This window comes from Pundamilia nyererei, unplaced genomic scaffold (genome assembly GCF_000239375.1).
Source record: "Pundamilia nyererei isolate P.nyererei 1_Seehausen unplaced genomic scaffold, PunNye1.0 scaffold00027, whole genome shotgun sequence".
Classification (NCBI taxonomy): Eukaryota; Metazoa; Chordata; class Actinopteri; order Cichliformes; family Cichlidae; genus Pundamilia; species Pundamilia nyererei.
Window position 1 is genome coordinate 4963181 of NW_005187428.1, and position 7565 is coordinate 4970745.

Sequence of the window (7565 nt, forward strand, 5' to 3'; positions counted from 1 at the left end):
TCATACACTACCCTGTCTGTTCTCCAGGGCGTTAGCTGCTGGGCACTTGGTGAATATGACCCAAGTGCAATGCTTTAGCGCTTTGAGACTGGCAGACACACACACACACACACACACACACACACACACACACACACACACACGCACACACACACACACACAGAAACATATTAATATTAGTACATGTTTACTCAGATTGAGTACCAACAGAAAATATGACTACATTAACATATTTTGATCGATGGCTAAAATTACACTCCCTGTGAGGTTAAAGTGCTGAATTTCCATTTTAATTTAGAGATGTTTTGTAACATGTAGTACTAGAACCAAAGTTTTACATTAGTTTAAAGCAACAACAAATGCTAATTTTATGTCATTAATTAAAAATATAAAATATAAAAATATAATAAAGCAATGCAGCATTACGAAGCATCATCACATGATTCAACATACAAACATACATACATACAGAAGGCAGGGAGAGGGGACTCTTTCATTTAAATCATGGGCATGCTACATCCAAAGAACCAGGACTGACATAAAAGGCTGAAAGTAGTCAGCAGACAATGTAAATCATGTAAAGCCTACATGATTTACGATGTAAACCCTATGATGTAAATTATTGTCTTGGCTTTTTAGTCATCTATGACTCAATTTTGATGTTTACCGTTAAAAACCTCTATGATTATATAAATATGACAATTAATGTGTCTGACCTACAGCAAAATGTTGAAAGTCTAGTCTTTTACTTCTCCATATAAACATTTAGCTTTAACCAAAATCATATTTAGTAATAATTTTATAATAAATAAGCTATTAAGGTTTATGATTTATAGGTAAAGAAATGTTTACAAACAACAGAAAAACCATGTAGACCAAGCAACATAAATAGGCTTTCATCATTTGTTCGTACGTGTGGTCTGAGGCATTTCTAAATTGGTTCCTAGAACAAACCTAGGTACAAAAATATTGATGAGGCAACGATTTGTTGTGTAACATTTGTATATGCAACTTAGGCACAGATCGTGTTAACACACTGCTTGTGAAAGAGGGCCATTGTCTGTTTTCTATGCTATGGATTATTTGTAATGTTCTGATATACAATACATATTTAAAAATAAAGACACAGAGTCAAAACACAAAAATCAAAAACACAAAAATAAGCAACACCTTGTTAGATTTAGTATTGTATCAACACAGCTGAAGCACTTAGTAAGAAAAGGAAAGACCTGTGTGATCACACACACATGTATGCACACACCACACACTACCTCTGTTTACACACTCCTAAGTAAACATCAGAAGAAACTACAAGCCTTGAAAAAAATCAAATAAAACCCTTGTGTTGTGGACGACACCTCACTCAGCATTCAACCAGCATCAGTCCACCCCACACAATTGACATGACACACCATTAACAAACACATGTGCACACAAGGTGACTAAAATCTCTGAGTTTTCTTAATTTGATTTTGATTTTAAAAGATTTGTAGCAGCAGCATTTTAGCATCACTCCCTGTAGCAGAAAAAAAGTCACCACGTTTCATGTTTCAATCATACAGCGCACTGCACTTCTTTTATTTTTAGAAAAACTGAATTTAAAAATGTATTTGCTGATTGATAATGTTATTTTAACTCTTTGAGAAATAAAGTAATTTCCCTCAAAAAACTAAAGATAAAAACACATGAGTGCACAAAAAAAATCAGTTTTGCAAAAGCTACAGCAACAGTACCGTTTTTATTATCTGCTTTACAATTGTGAATTAACAATTGTAACACCTTCTATGAGACCAGTGTGCACAGACAGCATCTGATTGTTTGTTATCGTCTACTGTTAAAATCCTAAAAATTCGGATCTTCAGGATTGGCGCAAGTTCTTACCAGTTCTTTCATTTCTGTCTCTCCTGCTTGTCGCCTTTCTTTTGAACATGAAAACATTTAAACACATACAAGCTAAAGATGAACCGATTATAATTGGTTTCTGTATGCACAGCTGAGAAAAATAAAGAAGTAAGCTTACAGTGTTGTTTTATGGGTCGTTTCAAAGTTGCATTGAAAAAGAACTAAATATTGTTAGACATGTTTAACTCTAGTGCCCAAAATCTGCACTGAGTGACCCACATGCAGTCATCAGCATGCAGCTTTTACTTCTTACTGACCAAGACACTTTTCCTTATGTCCTGGCCTCTGACCTCTTCCCTCAGTATCACCTGCCATAAATGTCCGGCATTTGAACAACACATTCTTAGTCTGGTGTGGTAACAATCTATATCAGTAGGCACAGAGGGCTGGAGCCGACCCCCTCTCTGCTTTATGGCATTCATTTAAGATGGCAGAGTAATGGGTATGACTTTATGTTTGTGTGTGCGAGTGTGATAATAGTATCTTCGTGCCATGTGTGTGTGAGGGAGCTGATTTAGGGCTGGTGGTAATGAGTGTGGTGGAATCCAGCTGGCTCCACCGCTAGCTAACCATCAACTAATGAGTCTGTGAGGCAGACAGAAGGTCTGTAATATGCTCTGTTTGAGAAAGAAACATCACTCATGGAAATAGTATATTGGTAAAAGCGAGTTTCTGTGGGCAGTTTTGTCTGTTTCATTGGTGTTGAATGGAAGGCCTTTTTCAGTAAGATTTAAGGCAGCTTGAATCATAACCAACACGCCCTTTAAATAAAGAGGAGGTACCCAAAACGCACAAACTCAACACCCTCCCTGATAGGAAGGAAGAGTAGTTGTAAATTTGTTACACACTCAACAGGGGGCATTTGCTGGGGAGAGGAAACCAGCTGGAGCTCACAACAGGAAGGAGGAGGTCATGTCTTTGGTGACAGTCGACACTGTGTATGTGAAAGTGAGAGAGTTAATCAATCATTTTCTACATAAGAAGCCTCTATTACTGTACATTAAAAACGTAAACAGCTAGTTTACCTGGTATCCTTCATAACTGTAACTATATTGTACTTAACTCTGACTTTTTTTTCTTTTTTCTGATGCTGAAATTAAAATTGCAACACAGACAAGCTTTATTGCATCAGTTAGCATCTACAACACACAACACATGACTCACAAGGACAAAACAAGTAGTGGAAGCACAGCAGCTTGAATCAGCTATTCAGGGAGGGAGAGAGGGTAAAGTTAATTAGACTAGTTGACTGTTCCCAAAGACAGAAAACATTTAAAACTGAGGCCACTGTAAACCTAAGAAGCTAAACACTAGACAAACAAATATTTCCTGTGTATTTTAGGAGCTATACAAAAACACAGGTCATGTTCCTCGTCAGTCAAAGCGTGGTTTCAGTGTTGTTGAAATATGCAGGACTTTGTGCTGTGTGTAACATCGCAAACACACAAAGTGTCGGATTAGTTTGCAGAGTTTGACTAACTTTACCAGTGCTAGCAACAGTATCCATGGTGTCCTCCGTGCTAGCGTCCATTCCCTGCTGTAGAACATACTTACGCTTTGCGTCGGTTGCTTGGTTATGTTCCAGTTCATTCTAACAATGCCAGTATTCATTTTTTTACATCAAAGTACTGCAGAATAGCGCTGCTTAGCTTCCTTTCACAGACAGAGCAAGAGAGAGGGAGAGAAGGGTCCAGCCCTCCGTCAGGGCTGCAATCCCAGGTAGTGGCCGGTGGCATTGTATGCTAATGAAATAACAACAATCTAGGTTCTTATATAGCGCTTTTCTATTATTCTTGAGCACACAAAGCACTTTATACACCTTTATACACCTCATTCATTTATTCATACAGGCTTTCTCTCTGACATTTATACTCCCATAAATATATCAGAAAGCAACTTGGGTTCAATATCTATGATACTTTTGCAGACTGGAACAACCAAGGATTGAACCACCAGCAGAGATGACCTGCTCTACCTTTTGAGCAGTGCATTATCATTCAAACACGTAACATACCCTAAAAGGTACTCTTTCACGTCCTTATTAAATGCTCTTCTCCATTAACTCCAATATAAACCCGCTTGTGGCGGTAAGAGCAGAGGCTCCAGCCGTCCAGTCCAAAGCAAACACATGAAGGTATCACTGATAATTCAACAATGAAATAGCTTCATGTTGTGGCCATCACATAGTGTTTTCCAATGTGATTCAGGATCTAACAGTGAACAGATTTACGTAATGCTTTGTTCAGTTTATTTAAATTTTGCATTTATAGATTCATTCCAAACTTGCTTTCATTCCCAACGTGTAACGTACCAACGATTTGTCACAATAGTTGGTATGTTACGCGATGGGATGAGAACGGGTTGTTCTGAGCAACAGCCACCCCTCTGACATCGATCACCGCGAGCAGCAATGTTTAAACATCCAATCAGCTAATATGACACTGGTGTTTTCATTAGTATTTACAGTTAAGTTTATATTAAAGACTACTTAAATTCTCTTAAACTCTCATGCCTCCTACCACTTGCAAAGCCCAAATCATTGCTACCACATTTTCATAACAGCTGGAAATCATGTGTCAAAAAATGAGGTCAGCTGACTACCTGAATAAACGGAATATCCAGGCGTTTCAATAAATGAACTTTTTTTCCCACCGTGATGGCATGGATATATTCCAAAATGCCAATGTCAGGATTAATTGGGCTCAAATTGTGAAGAGTGGTTCACGGAGCGTGAGACATAGATTTCACACATGGATTGAACACCACAGAGTCCACACACTGATCCAGACCTAAACCCCATTGAGAATCTTTGGCATGCAAAGCAGAAGACTTGAACGGTGCAACTCTCCCATCATCAAAACTGGGAGGTCCTGGCAAAAAATTTATCCAACTCTGGAGGGAAATACATATAATGTCACAACAAATGCGCGTTGTCCTACTATAAATTATTTATTTCATTTTTATATTTCAAGTGGCATCCATAAGTGTGTATATGAATGTCTGAAAACATCTATTTAAATTCCAATCTTCAAAGAAATGGGAGAAAAAATGAGACAGACTTCTGTTTTGGTACTTACGTTTCAATGAATCAAACACTGCCACTGCTTTTGCTGCTGTTGCTGCTGACTAACACTTTTTGGTTCAGTGTCAGTCTGAGACATTTAAAATAGAGCGACAGCATTTCAGCTTACAAGGTTTCCATTTAGAGAGACAGAACATCCACCGAATAAACCAAGTCTGCAATATCTTAGCATAATAATGCTTCAAGCAAATTAATAGCAGCTGTACTTACACTGGTGTCACATGACACCTACATAGATTATTGAAAAGTATAAAAGCATTCAGCATAAGGGGTAAGAAAATATTATATTTTGCAGCATTATAAGTTGCTGAATGAAGCTCAGATTTGTTTTGTTAACCTTTGCTGGGTCATCTTACCTTTAGGAGACATTGGATATGAATCAGGGTTTGGTTTACATTGAGGAGCAGATGGTATGCACAGAGTTTGGAAGAAGCCTTTAAACATGTAACCCTATACAGCAAAAATCACATACACAGCGATACTGGGATAGTGTTTCAAAATATCTGTTGAACCTTGAAGTATCAGCACTCGTCTGTTTAAAATAGTCACGCATTATTGTCCAAGAACAGTGGATTTCACTCCAGCAACACAACCTGATGCCTGCCAGGTGCTTTGGGTATGAAACATCTGAGGGACAGACTGTTCCAGATTAGCAGCTATGAGATGAGAGCTGCTAATGTTGTCTGTACATGATACTATGTTGGGATGTTCACCCTAACAATATATAGCTTTGTATTCCTTCAAAACTACTCAATTCTGAGTCAAATATGACATTCAGACAGATTATTGTGTGGCAAATCATGTTTTCTGTCTTACATGGCAACAAAAATCACAGCACTTTGTTTTGAAATGCTGTCCTTCCCACAATGGATATTCGCTTGTTAATTAAAGGAAACAAGACTTTTAGCTCTGTGAACTGATCCTGTTATGCCTTCAAATGATAGTTTTTTAGCTATCATTTCCTCCTTAGGATTAGAGCAGTTAAAAGTTACACTCTAAGATTTGGCCCCTTTTACATTACACTCTGACAGTGCTTTGCTTTTTTTCTGTCTCACAATCCACCCAACCCCCACTGACTTTTTTCCTTTCTTCAAGCGTGTGTATGTGTGTGTGCATTTGTAAAGTGTGCGTATTCTCCCTCCACAGCACAAAGCTGCGATTGGCTGGCGAGATTTGTTGGAGGGAAAAAAACGGGTGAGCAGGGAGAGTAGGGAGAGCGGAGCAGCGAGATAGTGCTGACTCAGGCACTCGACCCCATTGTTCTACTCGTCTCGTAACCCTACACCTCCCTGCCTCCAGCCAGACAGCCCATTGGCCAACCACAAGTGCTGGAGCCAAGGGGACTGCGGTGTTAAACAGTACCAAAAAAATCTTATCTCTTCCTCCATTAGTCCCACAATGAGAGAATTCAGCAGCCAACATCACAGTGGACACAGGGCCATTCAGGTTACAATATCTCTGCTGCATCTCGACGAGTTGGAGAGAGGTATTTTGGTGATAGTCAGGGCAGTTTATATAAGAGGTTACTACCTGTTTGTTGTATGCTGCTTTGACAGAAAGTGAAGACTTTAACCATAGATTGGAAATGCAGGTGTGCTGCTCTGATTTGTTGTATAAGAGCTCTGTGAGACTTTGCTGGTAACTTTTCTTTTGTGATATAATGAGTGTTATGCAATTTTCCAGGTTGTGACTCATTAATAATGGAAAAAACAATTGATGCCTCACTACTTCAGCTATCTCACCAGTCATAATTCTGTTTATCAAAAGACTGGGGAAACTTTTTCTGGAGATCAACCTCTTTAAGTGATTCCTGTATTCAACCACAGAACAGTTGCAACATTTTAAAGACTGTAAACACAACACACGTCCCAACTCTACAGGAAATGTGATATGGGCAGAATACTCGCCCTGGGGCTAAATGAGATTACTAGGTAACAAATCAGCATTCGACAGGGGAGGAAAGTGAGAGTTTGAGCGGTTTCAGTCATGGGATCCTCGGTTAACTAGGTCATTTCGATCCTAAAGGTGATAAATAGGTTGTGCGTGCCACAGAGGGGCCAAGTTTAGTGAGCTGGATGGAGGATGGAGCAGAAAACTAGGTTATCACGTGCCTTATGTTGAACATCGGCACTGATGTGATTTCCATGCATTACAACAAAGATGTGATTAAAAAGTCATTTTGGTTGTATTAACATTATAGATTTTTATTATCATGTGTTTTTCATTAATTCGTTGGGTTAATCAGTCATTTCTGTGGTTTGAGTTGAATCGTTTTCAGAGGAACAGACAAAATCATAACACAGAAAAGAATGTGTGGCCACTGTTATATATATATCTTATTGTACACAGTGTTGATCATCATTTGTCATGAAGGGTTTTAGGTCAGTGAAAATGCTGTGATGTACTCTTGAGGCAGTGCATCTAAACCACAAACGCTGTTGTTCCTCTTTCAACAATCTTCAGGTTAAAGTTATATGTATAAGGTTCAAGGTTCTTTATTTGTCACATGCATAGTTATACAAGTATAACACACAGTGAAATGTAGCCTGACACGCTCCTCGACATGTGCAAAAAAATTGGG